A 20012-nucleotide genomic window follows, 5' to 3' on the forward strand; every position below is an offset into this window, starting at 1 on the left:
ACCGTATAATGCAGTTAATTTTTCCCGAAAATCGCAATAAAAAAAAATGGAAACTTTATAGTTTTCATGAGTATAATGTCGCTTGTTAAAAGAAAAAAAAAATTATTCTCATCTGATTTTATGTTTTATTAATCAACCATTATAAACTTTGTTTTTTGTGATCGCCATCAATAATCCAGTGTCGACCGCAAACAAACACTTATGCTTTACGAGCGCTTTTGCCTCGTGATAGCTCTGCAGCCTCCGTAATCTGTCCCGTGCTAGACATTGAACATCGTAACGTAAGCAAAACCACATCGTAACTCTATCCAAAATTAACAATTATGATTATAAATAAAAGGTTTGAGGATCGACTTTCTCAAACAACAAATTCGATACTTAATTATGACGAAATGTGATATATTGAACATAAAAACCCGAACCTTACCCTAAAATCCACTAGCAAAGTGGAATCACCCGGAATTGATAGACTTCAAAATTTATTATTGAATGATGAACAATAGCACTTTAATTAAAGAATTAACAAAATACCGAAAGTGACAACCCGTTCCAAATTTTACGTTTTTATTTTATTTTAAAAACGTGAATTTACGAAATGGCCCTAGAGGCAAGGACTTTGACTTCCGTTGACCATCGACTTGAGAGATGTGTGACTTATTCTTTAAGTATATCCTCGTAGTACTCTTTGGTACGAACGTATAGGCGAAATCCGTTTGCGAGTCCGGATTATAACGGTATACTTATGAACGTTTGAAATTGGTTATTTAAATATTTGAATTCCCACCTTGTGGGATTAGTGGACCAATTAAATTAAAGGGACAATGAACCAATTAGAAAATAAAAGTGAAGCTTGCAGCCAATCGCACCACCGCGAGTCCATCTTCCAAGGCCGATTCCGGCCAACTCCGGTGGATTTTTTCGATGCCACCACCACCATCTTGAAGCTCACATTCCCCTCTACAAAACCCACCCAAGAACCACCTTGATGGACCATGGTATGAGGCGGTTTGAGGCCACGAAAGTTGACGAAAATCAATGGTGCTCCGGCCACCCTTTTCGATTTTCCGGCAAATCGGCAAAGCAATGGCAGATGCCACCACTTGGGCTTTGTAGCCCATCATCCCAGGAGCAAAACCCAACCAACCTTGACCCCGTTGGACCACCGTAGACGACGAATCGACGTCGGGAAGTTTTAGGCACTCGCCGGCTTCGTGGGCAAAATTGACCATCTTCCGTCCACTTTTGGACTTCGTGGCAGGTATGAAAGTTGCTCCACTCACTGAGATTTTCATTTCTGTGAAGTTTGAGAATTTTTGGAAATAATTGGATTTTCCGGCGAGTCGGGGCGGCCGACCGCCACCCGCGGCGGCGCGTGGACAGTGAGCCGCCAATGCTATTTTTAGGCTATGTCGAATGTTTTGAATTCAGTTTTTTCGTTTGAATGACGTAGGTTGATAGTTGGAACCTAAATTTGTTACGATATGTTAGTTGATAAAAATGTGAATCGATGATCCGACCGTTGGATCGTCACCAAAATTGGATACATTATAATACGTAATATTTAAAGATCATAGGAATTTACAGATCGGGAATCCGGCTTACGGATATTCCTGAATTGGATTTGTAAGTTAGTAAAATAAATGTTCACGGCCACTTGTTTTAGGCAATTGGCGGAGATCTGACCGTTGGATCGTAATGAAATTTTAATATGTTATTCTAGAAACATATTGTGGATCGTTGGGAGTTGCGGATTGGAAATCTGATATGCGGATCTTCCGGGTCAAGTTATACAGGATTGTAAACCCTACCGTCGATCTTTGATCGACGGTTGACTTGTGGTCAATAGGTATCAAACTATTTTAGAATGTCGTTGAGGTTGTGTTTTATGTGAATTACATATTCTTCGGATAAGAGTTCTGAGATGTGATTTGATAATTGGTCACAGGGACCAATCATTCAGGACGCCTCGATGTGTGCGCTAGAGAATCTTAGCGTGGACTCCAGGTGAGTGCATCTTTTCCTTTTTATCGTACATATTATTGAGAGTCTATCGACACTTTTAAATTGATTAGGCATATTACTTTTATATATAATTATTGTGAATGCTTGAAGTACGATATGAACTACGAATGGCTTGATCCCTATTTAGGGTACGTAGGCAGTCTAACGAGACGTTAGATGCAGCCATAAAATATTTGAGACCAAAGTCTTGCTTGGGAAATTGAGTAAGGCGAAGGAAATTGGTAAAGGCAAGTTTTAGTTTTATGAATTAGTTAGCTAAATTAGTGTTAATTGGGTCGTCATGGATAATTATCCCTGAAAATAAGTAGTTTGGGAGTATGACGTTATTGATTGTACACTTCTCACTGTATTGTTTATAATTGAACATGCTACGACATGGTTGAGTATTAGATTGCATCATAGTATATCAATATGTATATTACTTGCATATAATTATTGGGAATGCTTTCAAGTGCAAAGGTGAACTCAGGACACCCAAGTAAGTTCAGGTGAGTTTATAGTACTAGTTGAATCGATTGGGTTATAGCATGACTACAGTTATGTGTTAGGCAACTTCGATACTGTCGTACTGGTTGCCATGAGTTGCACATGTTATATTGAGATGCATTGAGAGCTCATAAACCTGCACCCCGGTGTTAGTGCTTCCGCCCGTGGCCAGGGCACAGTCCTTCACGTGATGTTCACCTCCCGCACCTTATGCTCACTTTGGATTCAAGGTAGGTGCACAGTCCTGTCGTACAGACCACTTTAGGTGGTTCCGACTCGTAGGTGACCCGCGATTATTCACCCAGTCTTCACGTGATCGTAGCACTTGAGCGTATTTATTTACACCCAGTCCTGTCGTACAGACCACTTTAGGTGGTTCCGACTCGTGTGCAGGTATTCTTATTGAGCTATTGGCTAGCCAGGATTGATGAGATATGGATAAGTTGTACAGGTCACTATAGGTGACTCCGACTTATATGCTAGCCAGGATTGATGAGATATGGATAAGTCGTATAGGTCACTATAAGTGACTCCGACTTATATGCTAGCCGGGATTGATGAGATATGGATAAGTCGTACAGGTCACTATAGGTGACTCCGACTTATATGCTAGCCATGATTGATGAGATACGGATAAGTTGTACATGTCATTTTAGATGGCTCTGACTGATATATTACTTTGTATTGATTTAGCTCATTTGGCCTACTTATTAATGTATGGTGGATTTAATGGCAAACCGTGGTTTTGGTCATTTCTGAGTATGGTTTGGATATATGTATATATGTTGTACTGTCTTATGGAAAACGATACGGGTTTTACATTTAGGGCATTACTTTTAGAGAGGTAATAACTTTGGGAAGCTTGGTTTTATTGCTTACTCACACCTTCTGTTTGGTGCCCTCCAGGTTTTAGCTGCTGAGTTTGTATCGACAAGAATCTGTGATGAATCTTAGTATTAATGGATATTTTTGAGGGTATGATTCTTACCCATACTACTGTACCTTACTTATGCTCTGACATCGCGTGTGAAATGGGTTCGCTCCCACTCGTAGCGCACTCTGGTACTTAGACACTTTTAGATTCAAATTTATTCACTTTTTATACACTATCACATTTTATGGCTTCGTCACCTTTCAGGTGTCGGCCAGCACAGCTCGATTCAGAGTCCAAGTTGACTTTCTGGGTCGGGGTGTGTCACTGATTGTTGTTTTCCTTCTTCATGCTAGAATATGTTTAATATAATGGCACAAGTAAGGGTGTCGAATCCACAGGGACTAATTGGACCTATATAATCACTTGTTTTGCAAGAACTCTTTACTAGAGAAATAAAACTAATCAATGTAGGCAGATTTGTTGTTGTAACTTGAAAGCATAAGGAAATGAAGTAAACACAAAATGAATGAATCAACAGCTAATAAAATGAGATAGTACCAATGGAGATGAAGCTAGGGATTCGATTTTACCATTGCTAACCCAAGGCCATGCTTGTTGAATCAGATTATACTCATCCATCTACCTATTTCTTGAGTTTGTTTCACTTAGATATGATCAACCATATGATGTGTGGATTTGATCAAATGTCTATAATCATGAGCCTAATTGTGATGTGCAACTTTGGTTCCTAATCAAGAATATATAGTGCACAAGAAACTTTCACAAAACCAAAGGGAACACTCGGCAGGATGTTTGTAAAACATTCCCTTCATTCATTCACATATCCACCAAGATTATGCATGATGTGTGCTTTAATCTTGGCTAAACAACCTGTGGTTAATTCAAATGATGATCAAGCATTAAAATCAACACACAAAGTCACAATTAAATCAGAGAATGAAACAAGAAATAGATGGATCAACTGAGCATTCTGAAATAACTACATGGCAATCTTGCAAGGCTACATCGAATCCCTAGAAAGAAATTAGTTACACTTCATGTTTACAGAATGTTTGATATAAAAATATACAACATGAATGAACATAGAATTAAGGAGAAAGAACCCTTGAAGCAAAATTGATGTTGAAATCCCTTAAGAGTTGCCTTCGGTGTTGGTGCTCCAAGTGTGTTGTAAATGAAGGTGGAGCGGCTAAGGTTGAATGGTTTCTGCGAATGGGAGAGTGTATGGAATGGAATGAAGCCGAGAAGAGATTGTGTAGAAATGGAATGGGAGCTTGCGGCAAAGGGGAAGATTGGATGTGTTTGTGGTGTCTTGTGTATGAAAATGAGATGAGATTTTTGTGTATGAATGCATGGGTTTTTATAGGGGGAATGGGAGAATATGTGGGTGATTGTTTAAGAGTGAATGTGGTTGTTATGATTGAGAGTGCATGTGGATGAAATAATGATGGAAAAAGAGCTAGGTTGTTGGTGTGTGAATGCATGTGTTGAATTGGTGGTGCAATGATGAAAGAGTAAGTGCATGTGTGTGTGAATGGTGGTGCAATGATGAAAGAGTAAGTGCATGTGTGTGTGAATAGTGGTGCAATGATGAAAGAATAAGTGCATGTGTGTGTGAATGGTGGTAGCTAGGGTGAATTATGATGAATGCATGTGGAATAAAGATGGAGAAAGTGGTGTAATGATGAAGGAGTAAGTGCATGTGTGTGTGAATGGTGGTGCAATGATGAAAGAGTAAGTGCATGTGTGTGTGAATGGTGTTTCTTGATGGTTTTGGGGTTGTGATGCATGTGAATGCATGTGGCTAAGGGTTGTTGATTGGGCTAGAGGTTTTGCATGGCTCAAAAGATTGTTTGATTGGGCTAGGCCCTTTGTTTTATGTCCAAAGTGCATACAAGGCTTTCAAATTCGTCCAACACTTAGGCTCCAAGCATATGCTATCCATTCCAAGCCCAATTTTGCTCCAAAATGCTCCAAAATGCATCTTTTTGCTTCCTTAGCCATATGAACCTAAAAACACACGAAAATGGCTTAAACTACTAAAACAATTATGAATTAACAACATAGATGCACGAAAACAAGCTAAGTAAGTCGCCTAAATATGCTCCTATCAAATTCCCCCACACTTAGCTTTTGCTAGTCCTCGAGCAAAACAAAATAATAACAAATAAACAAAACGACACTAAACAAGTAAAACACAACCTAAACCTTCCAACAACCGTCTTAGGGATTTCCAATGCACATGACAAGTTAAAAATCATTATTCTCACAGATTTTAGCCATCTTTACACTTAAGTACATTCTTAATCATAGTCACCACATACTAGTTCACAATTAAGCAATTAAAACACATTTCAAATGTAGTAACATGCTTTAGAGAATTTACTCAATTCCTTACTAGAATGCACTTTATTTTCACACAGATTTTCTGACTACACACCCTACACTAGTTATATGTGAGAGATTGATGTAAACATGAAAGACTAGTATCTCACATATGTTATAACAAAGAAAGCATTTTCTGGATTTACGATAATGACATGAATATGATCTCATGAATGGAATGCTACTACTTAGAATGAGAACCAGTGATTCCATAAGCTCATATCAAATCCAAACTCCACATTATTGAACACATAACGATCAAGATAGAAGTCAAAGGGGTGTAACGGGGCTAGGGTACTGGTTAACAATGAAAGGTGAAGGATAAACAAACATTCTTAAAGCAATAGTGAGCAAAGTATTGAATTAGGCACTTAGAATTCCCTTTAGAGTGCGGAAAACAACTTTTAGACTAATAGGGGAAATTCAAACAACTCTTATTTTTCTTTTCTTTTTCATTTTTTTTTTTTTTTTTTTTTTAGCCGTGCCTATGGCACAACAACTCTCATCAATAATCCTTCCCCCACACTTATTTTCTGCAACATATTAATCAAGGAATTCATTTTCCGTCATGCTTACTATGCTTTAAGAACAAAGGCATGGATGGTCCTATTCTAGGCTAGGTAAGGATAACATGGGTTAACAAAGAACATAGGTTAAACAAGGCTCAAAGGGGTTAAAACTTACAACAAATACGAAATATGGGAAGTAAGGTTATTTGGCTATGGTGGCAACTACACAACTTTATCTTGATATATGTTATGCAATTCAATGCTTTGAATGAAATGGATATAAGTTCTAGCATTTAGTTCTAGCATGATACAATTGCATTCTAAGTAGCAACCAAGCAAGGAATAATGAGATCATGCAACAACTTTAGAAAACAAAGAATCACAGAAAATAACTCTCCAAAGAATGTTTAGGCTCAAGTCTCACAAGGTTGTAGCGTTTGTTTGAGTTCCTTCCTTCAAGCATGTTACAAAAACGAATTTTTCTTTTATGATTGCATGTGAAGTCATACATTATAACCATAACCAAGCATATACCAAGAGTAAATCAAACTTTCATCCATGTCTATAACTCTTTTTAACCGTCATGCAATTACAAACCAAATCCTTATCATTGTGTTGGAAGGTACCCTAAGACACAAACACACAAAAACGACTCAAAACACTCTTTTTAGGCTTTTCAAAACATTTTTTTTCAAATTTTTATGTGATTTTCGGAGTTATAAAACAAAACACACTAAAACACTCTAAAACAATTTAAAAACACCTTAAAACAGCAAGGAACAACATTTGAAGTTATGGGTGATAAAATCCCACGAATTTGCATTAACATCATTAGTTACCCCTTCCACACTTAAATCAAACATTGTCCTCAATGTTTTAAGCATAGATTCACACAAAACATAAGTAAACACACAAAAAGCACTTAAACATACTAAACATGGCAAAATGTAATTAACAAAGAGAAGAGTTTAGGGACGCAAATCTGGTTATGGAGTGTAAATTCCCTCTTCTCCTTGGTGATTGCATTGAGGCTTTGATCTTTGTGATTCCACAGGCTTACTCTTGAACTGGTTTCCGCCCATCGTTGATTTTCCTTTGTGCTACTCTTGAACTGGGCAGCAGGATTCTTTTGGTCTTCCCCGAAGGTCTGAGCTTCCTCCTTTTATTTGTTTCTTTGTTCAATCTTCGCAGAAGTGGTCCCTTCTCTGGAAGTGTATCAACCGTTGAAGATGACTACTCGAGAGCAACGCTAGGTAAGCAATCAGGAATAGATTCCAGGCAGTTGGCTCCAGAACAGAAGACTGACTCCAAGTGCCGGCTGATTGCTTCTTTCACTTTGCCATGCGAGTAAGAACAAGGACAAAGAAAAAGACAGGGAAAGAGCATGATATGAGATACTTTTGCTTTTGACCTTGATGATATGAGATACCTTTGCTTTTGAAGAAGCAGTGAATGAATCAGCACACTTCAATCCGCCGTTTCCTCCTGGGTCATCTGTACTCCAGGCATCTGGTATCATCTCAGAGGTGAGGGAGAGTTGGGCATTTTCTTCAGGTTTTCCTTGCCATAAAAGACGAAGGTCGACATATATAGAGAATCAAGTGGTGGTACTGTTCTTTTACCATTGTCGACAAACGTTTTGATCCCGCAAATCCGGCTTTTTGAAATAGCAGGCGCCTCTTCGATTTCTGAACGACGCCTCTTCGATTTCTGAGCAGGCGCCCCTTTGCTTTCTGAACGACACGTAGTAGTGCGGATGGGGCTCCTTTTGACAAAGCTGCACGCGTTTTCTGAAAAGCAGAGAAAGCGTCGCCAGACTTTGCGCCTGTCGGTTAAAGATGTGTAGTTGCGATGATGGCCTCCACGTGTTTTCTGAAAAGAAGAAATCTTTTGACAAAGTTGAACACGTCTTCTGAAAAGCCGAGAAAGCGTCGCCAAAATTACGCCGGAAATTCCGGCTTTTTGAATCGGTGGACGCGTCGCCTTGGCTTTTTATAGAGGTATCGATCACCGCCAACAAACACACTCTGAAGATTTCCCATTCTTGAAAATCGACTCCGGCCCTTTGAAATTTAACTCCATCTCTTCTCTTTGAACACTTTTGAAAAATGGCAAACCCATCGAACCTTAGCTTGGAATTGAGCCTTAGCAGTGATACGGGCGCGCCGCGTCAAGGTAACGTATGGCGCCCTTCTTTCTTATCTTCTAACGGTCTTCTTACAGGTGAAGACTCCGTGATGCAGGACGCCACAACAGCTACAATAGTAGCTAGCAACCTCCTCACTCCAAAAGATAGTAGGCTGCTGTCAGGACGGTTCGATGAGTTGGCCGTTCAAGAGTCCCTCGCACTTAGTGTTCAGTGTGCGAGTTTTGTGTCCAACATGGGCCAACGCCTGCTTGCCCGCTCCCGTCAGGTGGAATCATTGATGGCAGAGGTGGAAAGTCTTAAGCAAGAGATCCAGCAGCTTAAGTACGAGAATAGAAGTTTGCATGTGCTTGCAAATAACTATTCGTCGGGCATGAAGAGGAAGCTTGATGAGCTGCAAGAATCTGAGAGTCGAATTCACAGTGACCGTCAAAGGCTTGCGGCTTATCTCCAGAGGCACCTTTTTCCTGGGTCATCCAGCGCTTGGCCAAGTATTGAGGCCTAGAATGCTCTAGCTCCGATGCCTTCCGCTCCGATGGCTTCCGCTCTGATGCCTCCCGTTTCTATGCCTCGTAGTGGGGCTTCACGTAAACAACCTTTGTGAAGCTCCATCTTTCTCCATGTTTAGTATCTCTTTTTTCTTTTTCTTTTTGTTTTTTTTTTTTTTTTTTTTTTTTTGTAATCAAATCAAACGGCATGGAATTGATCTTTGAATGGAGGGTGGTATTTGAAATGATCCGGTAATGGTTTAAATTCTAGAGTGGATGCCTGAATCATTAACAACATATTAGTATAAAAGAAAATTGAAATTCGGGGAGGCGGCTTACCTTTGTGCTCCGACATGAACTTAAAAACACCCCTTCGAAAGTTATGACATGTCCCGTGTCATAAAACCCTTTTTCATAGCAACCCAATAGTTTGTCTACAAACATAGCCCTCATATACATTCGTATTAGTAAGCAAAAACACACTTAACCAAAACTAACACAACTAACACAAAAAAAAAAAAAAAACACAAACCTTCCATCCCACACCCAAACCTAACCAAAGCATTGTCCTCGATGCTTAAAATTGTATGTAATGCAAGTAGGCAAAGAATATGGAATGGTGACAATATAAACACAAAATGAGGAAAGAACACAAACCACACTAGGTTGCCTCCTAGTAAGCGCTTTATTTAATGTCTAGGCAAGACATGGTAGCTTGTTCACGGTGTTGTAAACTCAAGAAAATCTACAACTTGATAAACTTGCTCTTCCTCCACTTTCTCCAAATATGGTTTCAATCGCTGCCCATTGACTTTAAAAGAGGTGCCATTCTTCATGTTCTCTATCTCCACAGCTCCGTGGGGAAATGTTTGCAGCACCTTAAATGGTCCCACCCACCTAGACTTCAATTTACCTGGAAAAAGTCTCAAACGTGAGTCATACAACAATACTTTCATACCTTGGTGAAACTCCTTCCGTAGGATGGCCTTGTCATGATAGAGCTTAGTCCGTTCCTTGTAGATTTTGGCATTCTCATATGCTTCATTTCTGAGTTCTTCCAACTCATTAAGTTGGAGCTTCCTTGCTATTCCAGCATCCTTGTAATCAAAGTTGAACTTCTTGATGGCCCAATATGCACGGTGTTCAAGCTCCATTGGCAAATGACAAGCTTTCCCAAACACAAGGCGATAAGGACTCATGCCAATGGGGGTCTTATATGCTGTTCTATATGCCCATAGTGCATCATTCAACCTCAGTGACCAATCCTTCCTTGTAGGGCTTACGGTCTTCATCAAAATGTTCTTGATCTCCCTATTGCTAATCTCCACTTGTCCTGAGGTTTGAGGATGGTACGGGGTTGCCACTTTGTGGTTGATGTTGTACTTCTTCATCAAGGATTCAAAGGGTTTGTTGCAGAAATGGTTGCCACCATCACTAATAATAGCTCTTGGGGTTCCAAACCTAAAAAAAAGCACATCTTTAAGAAAATTCAAAACAACCTTATGATCACAACCTTATGATCATTAGTTATTGTAGCAATGGCTTCAACCCATTTGGATACATAATCTACTGCCACTAATATGTATAAGTAACCAAAAGAGGATGGAAATGGTCCCATGAAATCGATTCTCCAAACATCAAAGAGCTCCACCACCAAAATGTTGTTCAATGGCATCTCATTTCTTCGGCTAATGTTCCCCATTTTCTGGCACCTATCACACTTAGAACAAAAATCAAAAGCATCTTTGAATAAAGTAGGCCAAAAGAAACCAGATTGTAAAACCTTTAGAGATGTCTTTTTGGCACCAAAATGTCCTCCACATGCCAATGTATGGCTGAACGTTAGAATGCTTTGTTGCTCACTCTCTGGGACACACCTCCTAATGATTTGGTCAGGGCAATATTTAAACAAATATGGTTCGTCCCAAACGTAGTGCTTTACCATGGCAAGGAACTTCTTTCTTTCCTGAAAAGAAAGGTCATTTCTAATTATACCACAAACAAGATAATTAACAAAATCAGCATACCATGGTTCTTTTTCTTGAATAACAAGGAGTTGTTCATCAGGAAATGATTCATTTAGAGGCAAAAGTTGTCCAACTCCATGATTTTCATTGAGCCGTGACAAATGGTCAGCCACAACATTATCACTTCCCTTCTTATCTCGAATTTCCAAGTCAAACTCTTGTAGTAAGAGTATCCATCTAATTAAGCGTGGCTTAGCATCCTTTTTTGTCATCAAGTACCTAAGGGCTGCATGATCAGAAAACACAATAACTTTAGATCCAACAAGATATGACCGAAACTTCTCTAAGGCAAAAACAATAGCAAGCAACTCCTTTTCAGTTATGGAATAGTTAAGTTGAGCATCATTTAGAGTCCGGCTTGCATAGTAGATCACGTGTGGGAGCTTGTTCACCCTTTGCCCTAAAACTGCACCAATAACATAGTCAGAGGCATCACACATTAATTCAAAAGGTAAAGACCAATCTGGTGCCATAATAATAGGGGTTGAGGTTAATTCATGTTTCAAAGTATTGAATGCATCCATACAAGCTTTATCAAAATGAAATACAACATCTTTAGCTAACAGATTGCATAATGGACGAGTGATCATTGAAAAGTTCTTAATGAAACGACGATAAAAACCCGCATGTCCCAAAAAACTTCTTACTCCCTTCACGGTTGTGGGAGCTGCCATATTGGTGATGATGTCAATTTTGGCTTTGTCCACCTCCATTCCTTGGCTAGAGATTACATGCCCCAACACAATTCCTTGTTTCACCATAAATTGGCACTTTTCCCAATTGAGAACCAAATTTGTTTCCTGACATCTTTGAAGTACTAAAGAGAGATGGTTAAGACATTCATCAAAAGAGGAACCAAACACTGAAAAGTCATCCATAAATACCTCAATGAATCTTTCTACCATGTCAGAAAAGATTGCCAACATGCATCTTTGGAATGTTGCTGGAGCATTGCAAAGTCCAAAAGGCATTCTCCTATATGCAAATGTGCCAAACGGGCAAGTAAAGTTAGTTTTCTCTTGATCCTCCGGAGCAATTGCAATTTGATTGTAACCTGAGTAACCATCAAGAAAACAATAGTGTGAGTAACCTGCCAATCTCTCAAGCATTTGATCTATGAAAGGCATAGGAAAGTAATCTTTTCTAGTGCTAGAATTCAACTTCCTGTAATCGGTGCAAACACGCCAACTAGCCGTGGGCTTTGTGGGCACAAGCTCTTTGTTTTCATTCTTCATCACCGTGATTCCCACCTTCTTAGGTACCACCTGAATAGCACTCACCCATTTGCTATCAGAAATGGGATATATGATCCCCACATCTAACAACTTCAACACTTCATTCCTCACAACTTCCTTCATGTGTGGATTGAGCCTCCTTTGTGGTTCACGGGTTGACTTTGCTCCTTCTTCCAAAAGAATCCTATGCATGCACATGGTAGGGCTTATTCCCTTGATATCTGCAATAGACCAACCAATAACTGATTTGAACTCTTTTAACACCCTAATTAGTTTATCTTCTTCATTTGGGGTGAGGTCAGAAGTTATGATAACTGGAAGAGTTTCAAATTCAGCTAGATATGCATACTTTAGATGTGGTGGAAGTGGTTTAAGTTCAAGTTTTGGTGCCTTAACAGTGGAAGGGATTAAATGTGACCTCGATGGTTCTAAAGGCTCTAAAAGAGGTAAAATATTCAAAGGATACGGTGCCAATGCTTCCAAGGCAGCTACCTCTTCCATGAGTGCATCTTCTTCATCAAACTCATCTTAAGATTGACTCAAAACAATTTGTAATGGTTCATTAGATTGTGCCTGCAAGAACTTAGAGAAAACAAGCGAATCAAGCACATCAATGGCATAACAATCAAGAGATGAAGAAGGATGTGTAAGAGACTCAAACACTTTGAATTGAACGGTCTCTCCTAGCACTGTCATAGTGAGGAGTCCATTTTGCACATCAATGATGGTCTTGGCCGTGGCCATAAACGGTCTCCCAAGCAAAATAGGCAATTCTCGGTCATGTATAGGAGCTTCTTCCATGTCCAACACTACAAAATCCGCAGGCAAGTTTAGTTTATCAATTTGAACTAGAATATCCTCCACTATACCTCTTGGATATTTCACGGATCTGTCCGCAAGTTGTAATGAGATGGTGGTGGCTTTCAATTCCCCCAAACCTAGTTGAAGGTATACGGAATAAGGCATTAAGTTGATGCTAGCACCTAAGTCAAGCATCGCCTTCTCTACCTTCTTGTCTCCTATGGTGATGTTGATAGAAAAACTTCCTGGATCCTTGAGCTTTGGTGGAAGTTTTCTTTGTAACACGGCACTTACATTCTCGGACACCACTACCTTCTCATGTGGTCCATACTTCCTTTTGTAGTTGTTTAACTCTTTGAAGAACTTCCCATAAGCTGGCATGTTCCTAATGACATCAAGCAAAGGTAAGTTAACATTTACTTTACTTAGAATATCAAAAATCTCCTTAAATGACTTATCATGCTTGCTCTTGGCAAGTCTTCCAGGGAATGGTATTGGTGGAGTGTAAGGTTTCTCAGCCTTGTGAAGATTTGGTGCTTCAAACGAGGGAGTAGCATGGCTTGGTTCCTTATTTGATTTCTCATTTTCTCCTTGAGTAACCTCTGCATTCACATGATCAGATTCATTAGTAACTTCATTGCCAACTCTATTATTGATAACCTTACCACTTTTAAGTGTAGTGATTGTTTTGGCTTGCTCTTGGTTCCTTTGGAGTATCACGGGTTGGCTTGGAAACTTTCCAACCTCTCTTTGGCTCAAGGCATCTGCAATCTGCCCCAATTGTGTCTCCATTTTGGTTAGAGCCGCCGAATGTTGTTGGAGAGTGCTATTGGTGGTTTGTTGGAATTGCAAGGTATTTTGGGCTAACAATTTAACCGTATCTTCAAGTGTAGGTTTTGGTTGGAAGTTTTGGAATTGATTGTTGTTCTTCCACGAAAGATTGGGATGATCTCTCCAACTTGGGTTATATGTATTGGAATATACACATCATTCCTTGGCCTTTGATTGTAAGAATTCATGAGGTTCACTTGCTCTTGGACATACTCGGGGTAAGCCTCCTTAGATGGACATTGATGAGTAAGGTGGCTTGGTATGTTGCAAATGGCACACACTTCACTTGCTTTTGGCACCATGTTGAGCACGGATTCAAGCTTCTTTTCTAGGTTAGCTACCTGCAAAGAAAGATCATGATTAGAGCTTGTTTCATATACTTCAACTCTCTTACCCCTTACATCTTTGTGTTGAGCATTAGATCCCAACATCTCATAAATGTTATATGACTCTTGAGCATTCTTTTTCTTCAAAGCTCCACCTGCTACATTATCAACAATTGATTGACATGTTTGGGTTAGTCCATCATAGAAAATTTGCATTTGTAAGTGAAGAGGTAACCCATGGTGTGGACATTGCAACAAAAGGCCTTTAAAGCGCTCCCAACACTCATTGAAAGGTTCTCCATCATCTTGTTTGAAGTTGAAGATTTGTCCCCTTAATGTGGCTGTCTTTTGAGTGGAAAAGAACTTTTCCAAAAACTTCTTAGCCACGGCATCCCATGTGGTGAGTGAACCAGGTACTAGAGTCATCAACCAACCCTTGGCCCTATCTTTCAAGGTGTAAGGGAACACTCTCATCCTCAGATTTGCTTCACTTACTCCCTGTAAAGGTAAACCACTCACAACATTATAAAATTCTTTAATATGAGCTAAAAGATCTTCATTAGGTAAACCATAAAAAGAAGGAAACATATGGAAATGTGAAGATTTAAGATCATAGTTTCTAGCTTCTGTGGGCAGCAAGATGCATGAAGGTGAATTTGGTATGATTGGTTGAGCAAAATCCTCCAAAGCTCGAAGATCATCTTGGTTGCCCGCCATCTCTTCTTCTCTTTCCCAATTAAATTGCTCAGATCCTTCACTTGTTGGACTAGACGGTTTCCCTTCCTCTTCTTCACGAACAATGGAGGAACTTGTTGGCACAAAGCTTTCCAAAGTGTTGCCCTTTAACCGTTCAATTCTTTGGCCTAATTCAGCAAGTCTATTTGACATATACTACCTGAAACAAGATAAAACAAGTTTGAATAAAAATCAGAAATCTACGTAAAATGAAAAGAACAAGGTTTAATATCAAAACAAGCAATTATAAGGGACTGAAATCAGTCCCCGGCAATGGCGCCATTTTGATTGTTGTTTTCCTTCTTCATGCTAGAATATGTTTAGTATAATGGCACAAGTAAGGGTGTCGAATCCACATGGACTAATTGGACCTATATAATCACTTGTTTTGCAAGAACTCTTTACTAGAGAAATAAAACTAATCAATGTAGGCAGATTTGTTGTTGTAACTTGAAAGCATAAGGAAATGAAGTAAACACAAAATGAATGAATCAACAGCTAATAAAATGAGATAGTACCAATGGAGATGAAGCTAGGGATTCGATTTTACCATTGCTAACCCAAGGCCATGCTTGTTGAATCAGATTATACTCATCCATCTACCTATTTCTTGAGTTTGTTTCACTTAGATATGATCAACCATATGATGTGTGGATTTGATCAAATGTCTATAATCATGAGCCTAATTGTGATGTGCAACTTTGGTTCCTAATCAAGAATATATAGTGCACAAGAAACTTTCACAAAACCAAAGGGAACACTCGGCAGGATGTTTGTAAAACATTCCCTTCATTCATTCACATATCCACCAAGATTATGCATGATGTGTGCTTTAATCTTGGCTAAACAACCTGTGGTTAATTCAAATGATGATCAAGCATTAAAATCAACACACAAAGTCACAATTAAATCAGAGAATGAAACAAGAAATAGATGGATCAACTGAGCATTCTGAAATAACTACATGGCAATCTTGCAAGGCTACATCGAATCCCTAGAAAGAAATTAGTTACACTTCATGTTTACAGAATGTTTGATATAAAAATATACAACATGAATGAACATAGAATAAAGGAGAAAGAACCCTTGAAGCAAAACTGATGTTGAAATCCCTTAAGAGTTGCCTTCGGTGTTGGTGCTCCAAGTGTATTGTAAATGAAGGTGGAGCGGCTAAGGTTGAATGGTTTCTGCGAATGGGAGAGTGTATGGAATGGAATGAAGCCGAGAAGAGATTGTGTAGAAATGGAATGGGAGCTTGCGGCAAAGGGGAAGATTGGATGTGTTTGTGGTGTCTTGTGTATGAAAATGAGATGAGATTTTTGTGTATGAATGCATGGGTTTTTATAGGGGGAATGGGAGAATATGTGGGTGATTGTTTAAGAGTGAATGTGGTTGTTATGATTGAGAGTGCATGTGGATGAAATAATGATGGAAAAAGAGCTAGGTTGTTGGTGTGTGAATGCATGTGTTGAATTGGTGGTGCAATGATGAAAGAGTAAGTGCATGTGTGTGTGAATGGTGGTGCAATGATGAAAGAGTAAGTGCATGTGTGTGTGAATGGTGGTGCAATGATGAAAGAATAAGTGCATGTGTGTGTGAATGGTGGTGCAATGATGAAAGAGTAAGTGCATGTGTGTGTGAATGGTGTTTCTTGATGGTTTTGGGGTTGTGATGCATGTGAATGCATGTGGCTAAGGGTTGTTGATTGGGCTAGAGGTTTTGCATGGCTCAAAGGATTGTTTGATTGGGCTAGGCCCTTTGTTTTATGTCCAAAGTGCATACAAGGCTTTCAAATTCGTCCAACACTTTGGCTCCAAGCATATGCTATCCATTCCAAGCCCAATTTTGCTCCAAAATGCTCCAAAATGCATCTTTTTGCTTCCTTAGCCATATGAACCTAAAAACACACGAAAATGGCTTAAACTACTAAAACAATTATGAATTAACAACATAGATGCACGAAAACAAGCTAAGTAAGTCGCCTAAATATGCTCCTATCAGTCACCGAAAACATCCAAAAATCTTAAAACACCTAAAAAAAAGTCCTAAAATCTTAAAATCCAGTGTTTTGGGCTAACAAATGATGATCTTTGGGGGAAAATGCCCTTACGTTGGGGCGAACTCCCTCACTGTTCTCTATGAGAAGGTGAATCGCGATGAAATGTGCTTGTAAATATTAAGAGTCTTCCAAGTAAATTAGTGTAAAAAGAAAATGGTTATCAAACGAGCACTAAACTACAAGTAAAATTATATATACTTCGCTAAGGTCAATGAGGAAAAATAAGCACTTCGCTAATTTGGATCATGTGAGACTCTTTTTCAGATAACTAAATCTTGTTTTGGTATACGACGAGATTTGGATCCTGCTTTCACTAGGGTAATTCTTTCTAAGAATTATTTAGAAATAACGTTCTTTAATTAAAACAGAACAAAAAACAAAGCAAAATGAAGCCAATGAAGAAGATTAAATGACCTAGCTTTGTCTCTTTTGGATCATGTGGAGAATGGAGACTTTAGCCTTGGAAGACAAAGCTAATTAGTAAGTTTGCTTCTTGTATTTAGTAACAATAATTGAAACCAACGTTCAAATCGTGGGATAGATAATATTAGTGAGCCATGTTGATAACGGTGGGACCCGTTAACTAATTAATGAGTTGCGTTTTGTGCTAAATCTGTTAGTTGAATAAGTTGTGTTCGTGCTTGATTTTTCTAACTGTCAGTTTAACAAGTCGTATTTTGACAATAATCAAACATATGTTGTCTTACAAGCTATAAGAATGGGTATGCATAGGATTGCGCTTAGACTCATTTCCAATCTTATCTAGTCTCGGTCACCATATGAGTCCGTAAGGTTCATGTGACTTTCTTAAGGTTCAAGCGTTGATGAGCCAAGGTAAACATGATTACAAACTGGTTAAGACTACTTTTAAATTTATTAAACACTTTCACATGAAATGCAACCAACATGAAGTCAGATAAAACCAAAATACAAAGAAATATTACTTTTGTATCAATTACGTTTTACTAATAACGTGATCGATCCGAGTTTTCATGCCTAATAAAAAACAGGAAAATCTGAGCCATGGAGAAACGAATATTATGGTTTGATTCAGCCCAATATGACTGGTTTGACCGTGTCCTACTAGCCTAACATGAGTTGACCCATATCCATTAACATTCTTATCAAACCAATTCAAAGAACTCAAGATTTTCAGCTGCCCTGATGACATTTCATAAATAACCCCCCCCCCCCATACCCACCTGCTTCAAGCAACCACCACAATTCATATATATTTAAAATAATTTTTTTATTATGTTTGGGTGTATCAAATACGCCGCAGTATACTAAAAAATCTTTTAAAACATGTAGGCGTAACCAACTACTTATCTTGTTTTATTAAGATGATGATGCATGCCAAGTAGTAGGTTGGAGTTTTAAAATTTTTAAGTCAACCATTAAGGTTTAATTAACTATAGCAAACCAACTACAAATTATTATTTATGGTAAACAAACCAATTTCTAAATTTGGTTAGTAAACAAAACAATAACTGAAGGCATTTCATCCAAAAATTAGAGGGATAGACACGAGAAGGTGGGGGGTGGGACTCCCATAAAGAAAGCTGCAGAGGGGGAGAACTGGAAAGGGAGGAGACCCTCAGGCTCTCAGATCGAAGTGTCTGAAACCATTTGCAGAAAAGTTACAAAACGACATCAAAACAATCACTGCACCCCTGCTTCCCTCTCCTCCCCGTGCTATGGTTCCAATCACACTACCACAGTCTCTGGTACCGTGACATATGAGATAAAAAAGCACATCACGTGGGTTTTTTTCTTCTTCTTATTTTTAACGAAAGATAAAAGCAACTTTAACAAAAAGTATTCAGTACTATTCATTTTAATGAAAAATCATATTTTTATACTAAAAAAGTAATTTTTGTACTATTCACTTTACTCTTTATTTTGTCTTAAAATTCAAAAATTTCAAGTCATTTTAATTAGTTTTCCTAAAATAAAATGAAAAAAAAATAAATATGTGATTTTGCAGTACTCAATGTCACATTTGTTTAATTTGCTCGGGTGTTACTTTAATGTTATTAACACTAAATATTATGAGTGTTTTAGTTGTTAAATTTAACTTCACAATTATTCGATCTTTTACTTTTAATCGTATTCATTCATTTTTTGTACTACATGGTGTTACTTACTATTCAAGAAAATTGTTTTCTTTGTTCAAAACGTTGTCACAAATTTCACAAGCTTCAAGAATTTGGTTTGTACTTTACAAGAAATGTTGGAGTACTGTCACATATTCACGCATAATAAGTAGTATAATACAAATACCATTATAATTGAAAGTATAATATTACACGTACGGTAAGTGATTAATACACGAGCATTGCAATTGTTACACGCTGAGAAAAATCACTTCTATTTTGGCTCGTAATGTGTTAATGCGATAATTAAGCAAGAATACGATGCGCCAATCTCGTTGCAGGGTGTGTTTATATATTGGAATATTGGACTTAATGCGATCATTGGGGTGTGTATGTTCTTCTTGAGCAACGTGCTGGTGTGATACTGGGAGAAAGAAAGGCAAAAGGATAATTATTATCAAAATATTGGTACCATGATGTCCTGCTTTTGCTTAATCTTCGCATCAAATAAATTAATCCACCCAACCACAACAAATGAATTAGTGGTAAGAACGCGAACTGAGACTCTCCAATAAATAAAAGAAATATGTGAGGTTCAAAGTTAGATACTCTGAGTTGATGAGTCGACTTGACTATGGTCACGAATAAGGTAAAATTTTCTATAGTCTCTCCAAATAAAAAATAAGTAAATAACCGTGACTTACAACTAATTGTCTTTATTTATTTATTTACAAAACAAATAAATTAATTAATTCACGCACAAATAATGCCTTAATTCATACACGTGATTATTAGACTTCAAATCACACTCTTTAAAAAAAAATTCAAGTGAAATTTGTTGACCCTTGCAGTATTTGTAGTAAAATTTACATTGTATTTTGTGCTCATTATAGTATATGCGGTATAAACAGATATTACAAACGTCAATAAGTTATATTTAAACTTGTTTTTGAAAAAATCTGAATAACATT

General features: G+C 38.2%; 1 non-coding gene across 1 annotated transcript; it reads left to right on the forward strand.

Moving 5' to 3' along the window:
* The first annotated feature begins 14383 nt into the window (after positions 1 to 14383).
* Positions 14384 to 14494, forward strand: LOC137720244 (small nucleolar RNA R71). Its single transcript, XR_011066478.1, has one exon. It is a non-coding gene; the product is annotated as a small nucleolar RNA R71 (small nucleolar RNA).
* Positions 14495 to 20012: the final 5518 nt, after the last annotated feature.

The sequence above is a fragment of the Pyrus communis genome, chromosome 15 (genome assembly GCF_041283825.1).
Source record: "Pyrus communis isolate YQ-2024b chromosome 15, ASM4128382v1, whole genome shotgun sequence".
Taxonomy (NCBI): Eukaryota; Viridiplantae; Streptophyta; class Magnoliopsida; order Rosales; family Rosaceae; genus Pyrus; species Pyrus communis.